We start from the raw sequence: 14,823 nt of genomic DNA, 5'->3' as shown, positions 1-14,823 counted from the left end.
GCTCTTCTTCCTGTAGTCAACAAATTTTTTGATCAGATATCGCCAGCGGAGTGGATCCTGTTGGCCGCAGGCATTAAACACCCGGCCACTGAGGCAACTCTTGTCAACATGCTTGTTGAAATTGTCCAAGCACTGTCAGCGACAGTGCTGAGAGTTGTGGTGCCCGTTTTTCAGGAGCACCTTTCAAACACCACGTCTCCAGTTGAACTGGAGACATACAATACTCACCTGGGAGACTCCCTCTCCCAGTGTTTCTCAACCGCTCTTGACGTCCCACAAGTGAGAAGTCAGAGCATCCTGGAACTCTCGACACTAATTGAAAAAGAAGTGTCTGAGAGGATCAGGTCTGTTTTATCCACCGCCGCCAACAGTACCTGCTGGCCATCAGAGCCGGCTGTGTACGTGCCCCCCACCATGTCCAACAGCAGGAACCTTCATCGCATGGTGAGTCACGCTTTCACTTGTCTTAAAGGACTCTTACATAGGATGTGTTTGCGCCCAAAAGACATTGAGGTGGAGAGATGTCAATCCATTCAGAGTATCAACTCTGACATCAGTGTCCCCTCAGTGACCAAAGCAGTGAGTGACATCCTAGAAAAATGGTCCAGTGATACAGTTAGCCACACAGAAGAGGCTGAAACTTCTCTCGTGCCACTCAGTGACTCTCTGGAGGCTCATGATGCAGCGTCTGAGATCGTCACAATGATCAGTGAAGACCTGCAGCATCCTGTCTTCGGAGATATTATTTGTTGCAGTGAGAGAAGCTCATCCAGACCTCGTTATAATATCAGACTCGCCCTCGATAAGGTGAGGGACTTTTTTGCCGGACAGGCCATACCACCAGAAGACGCCATACAAGTCCTGCATAAACACACCTTTTTTAAGATTGCCAGAAATCAGTTCCAGACCATAATGGAAGAACTGAAGAGTGCGTTTCAGTGCAATGACACAGACTTTGTCATAAGTCTGAAACAGGATTCAAGCAGGTCTCTGCTGAGAATCATGGAGGAAGCCGAGGAGGTGACCTTGCCTGGGGCTATTCCAGAGCCTCCCAGGCCTGAGTCTAGACCCGCCAGCAGGACTACAATTACCAGCTTCGGAGATCTGTCATCTCCTCCGTTAGACTTTGACACCATCAAGAATGATCTCGACGACTTGTTTGATAAATCAGACCTGCAAGGTGCAACATGTACCAGCAACAAACTAGAAAATGTCGCGCTGGCTGAAGAGATCAGGAAGTTTTCAAGAGAACTGACGGATAAAATGTACCATCACCTTATGAATGGCCAGATGTATCAGATCCCCATCCTGCCAATGGGAAGAAGTCTCTCTGACTCTGTCATCTCAGAGCGCAGGTTCAAAATAGGCACCACTCGCCCCAACTTTTCTCCTGAAGTCCTGTATGCAATGACAGAGGACGCAGTGGGAAAGTTCTGTCAACTGATGCTCCACTGGCTGGAGAAAGAGCCGTCAGTGAGAAGAAGTTACGATGAGAAAGTGTGCGGTGCGTTTGCTGAGATCGATGACCTGATAACAAGATCACTGACCCCAACAGAAGAAGACAACATCAGGCCAGACTCCCCTGAAGCCCCGACTTCACAAGAAGTGATCTTCGTCGGGCCAGAGTCCCCTGAAACCCCGACTTCACAAGAAGTGATCTTCGTCGGGCCAGAGTCCCCTGAAACCCCGACTTCACAAGAAGTGATCTTCGTCGGGCCAGAGTCCCCTGAAACCCCGACTTCACAAGAAGTGATCTTCGTCGGGCCAGAGTCCCCTGAGACCCCGACTTCACAAGAAGTGATCGTCATTGAGCCAGAGTCCCCTGAAGCCAGCAAGACGCTGACTACAACGCCCTCTCCAACATATAAGGAATTAACTCCAAGTGACATTAGACAGCCAGACTTCTGCTTCAGCAATGACATCTGTGACCGCTTGAATGTCCGGCTACATGTAGATAGCCGGACTTTGGCCTCAAAAAAAGTACCTGAGCGAGAGCCAACATCCGATTTAGTCTGGGAAGAAACAAAGGGCTTTCGCCCAGGAACTTTGGCATCTTCCTCCACTCTGGGGCCACTTTCCATTAAGTCCAGTAAAGGTCAATCATCATCAGGAAGAGACAAGCTGACAGCCTTGACAGTGGACAACTTTGTCTGTGCCCTGGTCACAAGGTTGATTGGGCGAATCCCTTGGAAAGTCAAGAAAGACATGAAAATTGATAGTATGAACGCCATCATCAACCGTGTCTCAGAAAGAGCACAAGCAGAGGGCATCATGATGCTTCCTTCTCTCTCAAAAGCCAAGGACGTCAAGAAGGTCAATAAAGCGGTTATAAAAGATCTTCTTCATCAGTATAAGACTCCAAAACAGTTGTTGAAGGCGGCACTAGCAAAAGATGATCCAACTTTCACCAGTTCTGTTGTGAAATATCTAAACATCCACGTGAAAGCTTTGGTTGACCCTCCTCCGAAGAACTCCAAGGTGGCCACCTTCTTCAAAGCTGTGGGCAAAGTGTTAGCCAAGCCCTTCAGGCTGTGCTTTATGGACACCAGCGACGACTAAAACAAAATCCTAGCTAAAACAAAATCTAACTTCCCTAATCCCGACTAAAACCTAAAACCCCTAATCCCAACTAAAACCTAACCTCTCTAATCCCAACTAAAACCTACCTCCTCTAATCCCAGTTAAAACCTAACCCCTCTAATCCCAACCAAAGATTAGGGGGATCAGGATGAATGCAGCTAACAGACCTTTCTCACAGCGGGCATTTTGACATATAACAGCAGCGACCATGTTCCAGTTAGATGTGTCAGTGAGCCACATGTAACTGGAATACAGCTCCGCTTGTGTTTCACTTGTCAAAATGTCCGCTGTGAGAAATGTCAAGGGCTGCACATTGGCTCCTCCACCTGTTGCATGGGTTTTCCCCAGGTCTAATCCTAACTAAAACAAAACCTAACCCCAATATTCCCAACTAAAACCTAAACCTCCTAATCCAAACCAAAACCTAACCCTTCTAATCCCAACCAAAGATTAGGGGGATCAGGATGAATGCAGCTAACAGACCTTTCTCACAGCGGGCATTTTGACATATAACAGCAGCGACCATGTTCCAGTTAGATGTGTCAGTGAGCCACATGTAACTGGAATACAGCTCCGCTTGTGTTTCACTTGTCAAAATGTCTGCTGTGAAAAATGTCAAGGGCTGCACATTGGCTCCTCCACCTGTTGCATGGGTTTTCCCCAGGTCTAATCCCAACTAAAACAAAACCTAACCCCAATAATCCCAACTAAAACCTAAACCTCCTAATCCAAACCAAAACCTAACCCCAATAATCCCAACTAAAACCTAAACCTCCTAATCCAAACCAAAACCTAACCCTTCTAATCCCAACCAAAGATTAGGGGGATCAGGATGAATGCAGCTAACAGACCTTTCTCACAGCGGGCATTTTGACATATAACAGCAGCGACCATGTTCCAGTTAGATGTGTCAGTGAGCCACATGTAAAACCTAAACCCCCTAATCCAAACCAAAACCTAATCCCTTAATCCCAGTTTAAATCTAACCGCTCTCATCCTAACTAAAACTGAAACCTGGGTCTAATCTTAACCAAATCAAAATCCCAAGTAAAAAAAAAACCTAACCCCAATAATCCCAACCAAAGATTAGGGGGATCAGGATGAATGCAGCTAACAGACCTTTCTCACAGCGGGCAAAACCTAAACCTTCTAATCCCAACAAACATCTAACCCTTCTAATCCCAACTAAAACCAAAACCTACAATCCAAAAATAAAACAAAACCTCAAAAACAAAAATAAAAAATCAAATCAAATGTTTGTTTAAATTGTTTATATTTGCTGTCAGACATGGACAAAATTATAAAAATTGAATTGAAAGGTAGATTCTGCAAAAAAAAAAAAATGTTAGGGCATGTTTGCATAGTGTGTGTGTGTGAACAAATTTCATGTTATTCAATGATATTCTCTTGTGCACTGGTTCCCAACCTGAGGGTCCCTGGAGTTCATAGCTGCAGCATCATTTGGTTCAGTAGATATATACAGTTGTGTGTCATCTGCGTAACTATGGAAACATACATTGTGCTCTCTGATGATGTCACCAAGTGGCAGTATGTATAATGAGTATAATAATGGACCAAGGCAGCTCCCTTATGGGACCCCAATGCAGTTGTCATGTTTCTCAGACACATGATCTCCAAGACTGACATAAAACTTTTTCCCTTGTATGTTTTGAACCAGTTTATCACACAGTCAAAAAGACCAACCCACTTTTCCAGACCATTGATTAGGATATCATGGTCAGTCGTATCAAACGCTGCACTTAGGTCTAAGAGGATAAGAACTGAGACCCTACTTTCATCCGAGTTTAGTCTGAGGTCACTGATTATTTTAGTAAGAGCAGTTTCAGTGCCGTGGTATGTTCTAACAGACTGAAAATCCTCCAGGATATTGTTAACAACAGCTGTTTTGAAGGCATCTGGAAAGACGCCCGTTTGAGGAGATGCGTTTATAATGTTCAAGACATGACTTGAAACACTGTCGAACACACACTTAAACAATAATTTAGATACAGGGTCAATACATGAGTTAGAGGAGTTACACTCAGTGACAGTCTTGCAGTAATACAGGTGAATTTTCCCATGGTGACATCATTTTTACAGGATTTGCTAAGGTCATCTGTGTTTACATCAGTAGCAATACTGGCTCTAATTGATGTTATTTTGTTGGTGTTGTGAGTAGCTGGTCAATAGGTAAGGGATAAACCTAACCCCAATAATCCCAACTAAAACCTAAACCTCCTAATCCAAACCAAAACCTAACCCTTCTAATCCCAACCAAAGATTAGGGGGATCAGGATGAATGCAGCTAACAGACCTTTCTCACAGCGGGCATTTTGACATATAACAGCAGCGACCATGTTCCAGTTAGATGTGTCAGTGAGCCACATGTAACTGGAATACAGCTCCGCTTGTGTTTCACTTGTCAAAATGTCCGCTGTGAGAAATGTCAAGGGCTGCACATTGGCTCCTCCACCTGTTGCATGGGTTTTCCCCAGGTCTAATCCTAACTAAAACAAAACCTAACCCCAATAATCCCGACTAAAACCTAAACCTCCTAATCCAAACCAAAACCTAACCCTTCTAATCCCAACCAAAGATTAGGGGGATCAGGATGAATGCAGCTAACAGACCTTTCTCACAGCGGGCATTTTGACATATAACAGCAGCGACCATGTTCCAGTTAGATGTGTCAGTGAGCCACATGTAACTGGAATACAGCTCCGCTTGTGTTTCACTTGTCAAAATGTCCACTGTGAGAAATGTCAAGGGCTGCACATTGGCTCCTCCACCTGTTGCATGGGTTTTCCCCAGGTCTAATCCTAACTAAAACAAAACCTAACCCCAATAATCCCAACTAAAACCTAAACCTCCTAATCCAAACCAAAACCTAACCCTTCTAATCCCAACCAAAGATTAGGGGGATCAGGATGAATGCAGCTAACAGACCTTTCTCACAGCGGGCATTTTGACATATAACAGCAGCGACCATGTTCCAGTTAGATGTGTCAGTGAGCCACATGTAAAACCTAAACCCCCTAATCCAAACCAAAACCTAATCCCTTAATCCCAGTTTAAATCTAACCGCTCTCATCCTAACTAAAACTGAAACCTGGGTCTAATCTTAACCAAATCAAAATCCCAAGTAAAAAAAAAACCTAACCCCAATAATCCCAACCAAAGATTAGGGGGATCAGGATGAATGCAGCTAACAGACCTTTTTCAAAGCGGGCAAAACCTAAACCTTCTAATCCCAACAAACATCTAACCCTTCTAATCCCAACTAAAACCAAAACCTACAATCCAAAAATAAAACAAAACCTCAAAAACAAAAATAAAAAATCAAATCAAATGTTTGTTTAAATTGTTTATATTTGCTGTCAGACATGGACAAAATTATAAAAATTGAATTGAAAGGTAGATTCTGCAAAAAAAAAAAAAAATGTTAGGGCATGTTTGCATAGTGTGTGTGTGTGAACAAATTTCATGTTATTCAATGATATTCTCTTGTGCACTGGTTCCCAACCTGAGGGTCCCGACTCCCACTAGGTGTCACCAAAGCTTCACAGGGGGTCCTGAGGCCCTCATGATTCTAAACGGTGTAATAAAATGTTTCTTTTTAAAACATGTATCTAAGCATTTAAGAGCTGATCACTAGATCACTAGATATGATAGGTTAATCCTGAATGGAGACTTGAACATTCATATCAGCAAAAACAATGAGTCAAAAACTGTGGAGCTTGTAAATCTACTGGACAGTTTTGAACTCACCCAACATGTAAATGAAGCCACTCATCACCATGATAACACACATTAAGTATTAACAAAAGGGTTAAATACTGATAATGTCTCTGTATTTGAACTACCTATTTCACTGTAATATATACAAAGAATCCATGACTGCCTATGGCAAGAAAGGATTACTTTTCCAAGATTATTACAGAGAATGCTGGGAACTCTAGAATATTATTCTCCATTATTACACAGCTTTGTTTAATACTCGATTCTGATTGGTCAATTACGGCATTCTACACTCTGTTATTTCTGAACAGCAGAGCGCTGCTATGAGTAACAGACCGTTGCTAAGGACACAGGTATTCTGTTAATAGTCTCTGGAGGACCACATCCAGTCATATCAATCTGCAGAAAGAAGTCCGGTAAAATAACCAACTACAGCTCATTCGCGACACCTTGTGGCAAAAAAACGTTAGCGATAATATCTGTGACAGCAGCCTGGTGAGCCTTAGTTGCACATCACTGCACGCTAACTTAAGTAATAAGCGGTAGTGATAATAGTAATATTGTTGTATTTTGTTTATTGATACAATGTACAGTGTTAAACATAAATGTTACCATTTGATGTACTGCAACAGAGTTAGTTTATAACCAATTTTCATCTACGGTCCCGTCGGCAGGTCACAATTAAAACATATAACAGCACAATAACAAACAGTACAAACCAAAGGTACACACAATAGTACATCACATGCAGAAACGTCATAATCTTAAGAAGGCTACATAGCTTTCATAGATATTTACATTGCTATGCACGCAGTTCCAACTGTAGAATCTAATGGACTATTTTTTTAGTGGAAGCAAAAAAATCATTTTTAAATCAATAAAATCATTTTTAAATCGATATTTTGTGTCAGATTATTGATTTCTTTAGTAAACAGCCATTTAATAAGCGGGATTATGTACAGCGAGTGGGTCATTATTGTGAAAAGAACCCCTTTAGGGTGATGCAGGACCCTGGCACGAAGCACAATAATGATCATATAATAATAATGAATGTCACTATGCATTATCCCTTACCTATTGACCAGCTACTCACAACACCAACAAAATAACATCAATTAGAGCTATTGATGTAAACACAGATGACCTTAGCAAATCCTGTAAAAATGATGTAACCATGGGAAAATTCACCTGTATTACTGCAAGACTGTCACTGAGAAAGTAAGGTCTCAGTTCTTATCCTCTTAGACCTAAGTGCAGCGTTTGATACGACTGACCATGATATCCTAATCGATCGTCTGGAAAAGTGGGTTGGTCTTTCTGACCGTGCGTTAAACTGGTTCAAAACATACATCAAAGGGAAAAAGTTTTATGTCAGTCTTGGAGATCATGTGTCTGAGAAACATGACAACTGCATTGGGGTCCCATAAGGGAGCTGCCTTGGTCCATTATTATACTCATTATACATACTGCCACTTGGTGACATCATCAGAGAGCACAATGTATGTTTCCATAGTTACGCAGACGACACACAACTGTATATATCTACTGAACCAAATGATGCTGCAGCTATGAACTCCATTACTACCTGTCTTCTGGTAGTAAATAAATGGATGAGCAGTAATTTCTTAAAGTTAAATGAGGACAAAACTGAAATCCTACTAGTCGGCCCCAAAACCAAAAGAGAAATGCTCCCTGGATTAAATCTGAGGTTACAGGTCTAGGTGTTATTTTAGACTCAGATCTAAGCGTCAGGTCCCACATTAGCAAGGTGATGAAAACATTAGTCCAATTTTAGCTGCTCTGCACTGGCTTCCTGTAATATTTAGAATTGACTTAAAGTTCCTCCTCCTTACAAACAAAGCCCATAATGGGCTAGGACTAAGCTACATTGATAACTCCTTTGTTCACTATTTACCCTCAAGAACACTGCGACTTGCTGGTTTATTGGAGATTCCCAGCAACAGCCGAAAGAAAATCGGGGATGCAGCCTGTTAAAAAATTTCTTCATAATATAAAACAATAGAGACCGGAGCCGAAGTATCAAAGTTTAACAGAATTTATTTTCTTGTACAAGAAGGAGCGTTTCACAGTGCAACATTCAAGATGGGCTTACAACAAGGTTTTATACAATATGAGTGGGCGTTTCAGTTCTTCCTCTAATCTATTCAGTATAGACTTTATAGATAAAGTCATGTCTGTTTTCAGTTCTCCTGTCCAGGAGCCATATAGCCCGACTGTCCCCCGCATGATATGTCTCACCCTTTCTCCAACGAATTTTAATTTCTACATCTTCTTCTTTTACAAATATAATACTGAACTTCCTTTAACCTTAGCTGATAAATCTGCTGATTTTGCAGAGTTGCAGTACAAAACAGGAACAATTCATCATGATCTAGATAAAATAGTAACACTCATAAGCAGTGCAATCATAATTTTTATAACACAGCCTTTGTCAATATACCCAAAACTGTTGAACACACACTAGATATCAGGGTAGCCAGCTTACTAAATATTTTTTCATATCTCTTCACCTTAACCTTTAACTTTAACAGTCTGCTTTACACTTATGCACTAATGCATGTCTTTTATGTCTTTCTTGATGTGAAGTACTTGGTGCATGTAATTTCTTTTGTTGTAAAGCATTTTGAGTTGCAATTTTTTGTATGAAAGGTGCTATACAAATAAAGTTATTTTCTTCTGACCAATTCAGACACTTCAAGAGGAGAGGGAGCAACTCAAAGGAATGTGACTTCTCTCAAATTTACTCAAGAAAAGGGAGTGACAGGGAAATAGTTCACCCTGTCTGTGAGGTGAGTCAGTTCGCATTGTCTGTATCTGAAAAGAGAAACCAAGTCATTAATTCCAACTGTCAATTTTCTTCCTGTGGCTGGTGGAGAAAGGCACAGCGTTGTTCAGAGAACAAACAAAACCATTCAAGTCTTCATGATGACTATTAAAAGGCTGTAAGATATTGCTGAAACAAAATATTGGAAAGGGTTTAAAGTGAAAATTTTGCAGGTATGTTACATATGAATATTTTGTTACTGAAATCTCTCTACTAAAGGAAGGACTCTCTGTCCATATGTCTGTATGAATGTCCTTGGCGAATCAATGCAGTGTCGAATTTGGTGCAATTTGGACACGCAATATGTTTAATATTAATATACTTTAAATAAGCCAGCAATAAACAGAGCTTCAGGGCTCTGCTGACTGACTCCAGCATGTCAGGGACAGACCAGAGACACAAGTCAGAGAAAAGTGCTCCAAAAAGAGAAAAGTAGACGGCGAAAACAGAGCTTTTAATCAACAAAGCAAATGCACAGTATATATTCTCATGTATAAGTGCAAAATCCAGATACTTTCCTAATTTTGTTGTTTTTTTTAATTTGTCTCACCTCACCAGTTTAAGACAGATTCCTCTGGCTTCCTCTGGCTTGTTGCTACAGAGACACTGATTCATACCATCAGCCGCCTTTCCATCCTCTTCATCAGTGTCTTAAAAAAGGGGGAACTAATCAGTCTCTGGTGTTTGTTGCGTCAGCCGGATTGTGTCGAACACCAGCAGCAGAGCGCCCACTCTGCACCCAAGGAGGGCAGAGATCAAAGCAGCCACAAGTGTCAGACTGTGGTACAACATCTGTATTCTGCTGGTAAGTAGGACACAGCTTCACTGCCAGACAAGCTGAACAACCGAGTGCAACGCCGTCAATACCTTCAACGAGAGGCCCTGTAAATGTGCAACGTTATCCTCATTTGTGCGATTCATCAGGTCAAGACCACAGATTATATAAAGATGGACGTAGCAAGGTGTGACATCCCCCACTGGTTTCATTGGAGTCGGCTTGAGGCCCACACTGTAAAGTGATTTTGATTAAAGCATTATATAAATGTGGCCATTTACCATATTTATTTATTTGTTTAATTGTCTGTTTGCGCCCTTAAAAACGAGATGCATCTTAAGGTGCTTATCCTCAAATGAACCCCCTTTTTGGTTGAAAATTTTCTCTTCACCAGACAACCCTGCTTTTGGTTCCTCTCAACAAAACGTAGTTAAAAATGTACACAATAACTGAGCCAATGATCAAACCATAGGCTGTACATAAAGATGGACGTAGCGAGGTATGACATCACCCGTTGGTTTCATCAGAGCCGGTTTGAAGCCCAGAGTTGCAGCTTATGGTCGGCACCATCTTTTCCATTTGGAGCCAGGACCAACACGCCTGGAAACACGCCCCGCTACCTCGGACCCAAGCTAATGCTAGCTAGGGAACGTAGTGCCTACTTGGGCTACCTTAGCTACTTTAGCTAAATTGTGCCAACAGGGCAGGTATTCTAATCAAGTAACATTAAACTTTGTGAAATATTGTGTGACAGCATCCGGTGAGGGTCAAAGAAAGCTTTGATTTAGTGTGTGGGTACTCCTTGCATTGCACTTAAATTGATTTTGTACAACTATCCTGATTTATTCTAAATTGAGAAAATAAACAGTAGATCAATCAACAAATATAAATAGATACAGTCTTAGTTTCCTGCTTTGAGTTCATTAAACCAAGATGGACTGTCAGAAGTTATATTGGTCTAATATCTCTGTCAGTTTCCTGACAATAGAGCTGTTATCTAGACCTCCAGCAACAATAATCTCAAGAACATGTTGATTCTAAACAAAGAAAAAGTCGACCAAATGTAGTCCACAAAGAAAGACAATAAAACCACTGTAGAGTTAAAATGCCTATTTCTGTTATGGTCTTCGGCAGGATGGAGGGTACAGGTGAGGGTGACAGTTAGCGTGTGTCCAACTATGTTAGGGGATGAAATGGTAAATCTGTGGAGTGGAAAATGTTACTGTTGAAATATAAGAATATCTTTAGCATTCCTGTGCTGCAGTTCCATGTTTTCATTGAGCTACATTATATATCATGATACAATATATCTTTGATAAGCTGATATCAGCCTGTCCAATTTACAGGTTTGTACCTCAATTTTTTGCCTTTGTGCCCTCACCTCAGTTTGTGATTTTCATGCACCAGTACTACTCTGCACATACAACACCTATCACATGTCTGTCTGCTCTCTGTTCTGTTTTCTGCAGTTTCCCTGTCTGATAAAAGTTGTACCTGATCCAAACTGGGGCTCTACAGTAAAGACTGAAGGTTGGTGTGTCAGTCTGTAAACACTGTAAAAGCTCTCTGAGATAAACTTGAGATTTCAGGCTACATAAATAAACTTGACTTGTTATTGCACCAAACCTTACAGGTGTTATCATTGCGGTTTTACTCTGAAGCATGTGTTTTCGGCAAGGGGAGGGGGGGCTGGGTATCTGAGTCTGAAAGTCTGCGAAGTGTGTGGGAGTGTGTAACCTGATCGGGAAGTCTCCGGCAGTGTTGGTCATTTAAATGTCATGCAGATACAGCAGAAAGCAAAATACTGGTCAAACTGTGAGCTCTAGTCAGTAGTTGGTCCTCACACAACATCATGACTTTATGAATCTTACATCAGCTTGACACCACTTTACAATTTACGTTATCAATTTGATACTGAAATGCCATATAGAAAATATGAGGTTTTGCTAGTATGTATTACTTCTGCAGGTAAATCAAACCCCACTCCTGAAACATCACCAACTCAAATGTAACGCGACACCTTTTGTCCACTTTTCAGAAACAAGTAGTGAACACAACTCTGACATATCATGAGCTTTTAAGTTAATAGGTTGACCTTCACCTGGTGAATGTAAGTCCAATATTCACTCTCTTTTAGCTCCATTTTTGCTCTCCACCAACTCCTGAGGGAAATATCTAGCTCTTTAGCTGCTAAATGCTCCTCTATGTTCACCAGCTAGTCTACAGCTAACTGAGTCTGTTTGCCATTTAGCGCTGAGCAGGTAGTGTACAGTAGGTTTTTAGAGCTTTTTCTTGAAAACAGCTGCCTGCTGCAGCCGAAAACGATGCTATGAGAGCGCTGAGAGTGAAGCAGAACAGTAAAGGTGCAGCCAGACAGCTAAACAATGAGCTGAAACTCACTATAAAGCTCGAGAGTAGCTGCAGAGTTGCTGATAATTCTCTGTAGGTTCATCACTACGAGCCACAATCAACACATTACACACTGTCAGCTCATACAGTGGAGTTAATATTGATTACAGTCACTTTAAAGGTGTGGTTAAAAGTGACAGCCAGGATTTAGTACAACAATATGTCAGGGTGAACGCCTCATTTCATTGGAAATTATGTGATCATTGGAAAAAAGTAAATCTGTGCCAGATTTTTCCCCTCTTTTTCAAATTAGGTGAACTGTGCTGACCTGAGCTGAACTGAGCTATCATAGCTTATTAGCTGTGTTACTAATTAATTTCCTCTCCTCAGTGATTGCAGGAGGTTTTTTTAATTATCACATTATTTTCTGCCTGTTTTTCAGTGCTTTGTGCAGCATCCCAATTGTGTGATTGATAGCAGAAAGTAGTGAACCTGTCATGGAATTTACACACTCAAATGAAATGGTGGAGGGTAAATATAGTACGCTGTGTAGTAAATAGGATTTGTAGATTTTGGGCACAATCAGTAGGACTGTTTTATAGTTAGTTTCAGGACTTGGAAAGCTTGGATTGCATACCTGGAATCCATAATAGTCAAAATGTTAGACTTTAAATGTGATGCTACGCTTTGGCTTCCTCTAAAGCACTTCTAATGTGAAAAGCATCCTGTGAATGTTAAAGGATGACGTTTTTGGGGAGTGGGGTAAAAGGTGTGACAGTGAAAGTGATATTATGTTTTCCCAGAATACTTTGTGTAAACTTCAAGAGAACTTGCTTGGACTTGTTCCCTCCCATTGTTTGTTTTAGGAGTGGGAGAGAAGCAACATCTGGACTTTATGTTACGCCATCTAGATATTTTGATGCTGTGAATTAGAATGTTTTTACTTTCCTGCCAATTGACTTGCTTACATAGTTTGATATGAATAGACGTGCCCGACGGCAGAGCTGAGGGATGATAAAGATCAGGCAAGAAATAAAGGATCGTACTGGTGTTTTTAGTTTTTGGCCTAGTGTTTACTAACTGTGTTTAATACAATGTGTGTAGGCTTCAGGTTTCCTTTCATTTTCAAGTTGAAAGCAGTCACAGTTTGTTTACTTAAGGTCTGTCTTCAATGAGGTGATGAGTAAAGTTGTAGTTCAGTAGTCAGTGCAGTCTTCTGTGATCTGAGAGACTCCAGTTCAAGACCCGCTGTGGGGACCGTCTTTGTAAGGTAGTTTATGCATGAACACTTATTGTAACACTTTAATTTTCTAAAATTAAAAGTGTAGTAAAAACAAAACAAAACAAAAAAAAAACAGGATTTTTAAGCCTCTTTCCACTTTTATTCAAATACAAATACAAATAATTGTGCTGCCTCAACAAATACAGATACAAATAGAAATACTGGGCTCTCTGCACATCCCTAATACACAGATCAAATTGTTACAATAAACTGTAGATACAGGGTTAGAAATCCTGCAAAGCATGTGATATATATGTAGTAGGCGGTCTATGTGTGTTTATTGATGGACACAGTGTATGTACAGAATACAGTCTGCTTATATTTTGACAATAAGTGGATGTGATGTGCAAGCTTTTACACAAGGTGTATATTAAACTGTAATATAGGGCTGCAACTATTGTCTGTAAAAAAGTTAAAGGTGATGTCTGTACATGTTTGTTTTTTTTAACTAACAGTCCAAAACCCAAAAATACATTTGGCATTTGGATTAAAAATGACTAAAATGTTTATTCAATCATCAAAAATCGAATCCAAATCCTCTATTGAATCCCTTATCGAATCTTCTTGTGTTACCTTTCAACATCAGCTGCAGAGAGCAAATTTCATCCCTCTTTCATTTTTTCCTCCTCTCTCTCTCTCTCTCTCTCTCTCTCTCTCTCTCTCTCTCTCTGTTTAAGTTCCATTTGCTTTTTGCTTAATGGCATGGAAGTAAAAGAGAAGCATACACACTCTTCTCTGGTCTGAATACATGTAGGTTTTTAGAGCAGCGCTGTAAGGAATGTAAATTATGCATGACTGCATCTAATTAACAACAGGACAATTACATCTTTATTGGGACAAAAATATCACATTGTAAACAGATTCTGAGCCAAAATTGTGTGTTTTGCAGTTAGATATTTTTTTTTACTGTGTTGCCTTGTTATTCATTTTACTTCATATACATGGTTCTGTAAGGAAATGTTACAGAACAGCTCTTTGATGCTTAGTGATTAAAAATATGAATAGATGCATGATGTGGTAACAGCATGGGCATACAGTAAAAAACAATTAACATCTTCAATCTTTCACATCTTTTATTCCTCTCTCTGTTTAGGTGCTGCTTCCCTGCAGACTTCACTGTAGATTATCTCAGTTTTACTGGGATTATTTTGTTTTGAAGGCACATAAACAAAGCGTCAAAGCTTTGGATCAGGAAACAAACGTCCTCCATCTCCAGATTGTCAGATTTGTGGTGTAAGGAGCTTTTCTGTCATT

At 40.6% G+C, this 14,823-nt stretch overlaps 1 long non-coding RNA gene across 1 annotated transcript; it reads left to right on the top strand.

The window, feature by feature from the left end:
- The first annotated feature begins 8,932 nt into the window (after positions 1-8,932).
- On the top strand, positions 8,933-11,513 carry LOC137169605 (uncharacterized). The gene is made up of 3 exons (XR_010924494.1): positions 8,933-9,128; positions 9,722-9,968; positions 11,408-11,513. It is a non-coding gene; the product is annotated as an uncharacterized lncRNA (long non-coding RNA).
- The last annotated feature ends 3,310 nt before the right edge of the window (positions 11,514-14,823 follow it).

This window comes from Thunnus thynnus, chromosome 18 (genome assembly GCF_963924715.1).
Source record: "Thunnus thynnus chromosome 18, fThuThy2.1, whole genome shotgun sequence".
NCBI lineage: Eukaryota > Metazoa > Chordata > Actinopteri > Scombriformes > Scombridae > Thunnus > Thunnus thynnus.
The sequence above is the reverse complement of the archived record's forward strand: the minus strand, read 5'-3'. Positions and strand labels throughout refer to the sequence as shown.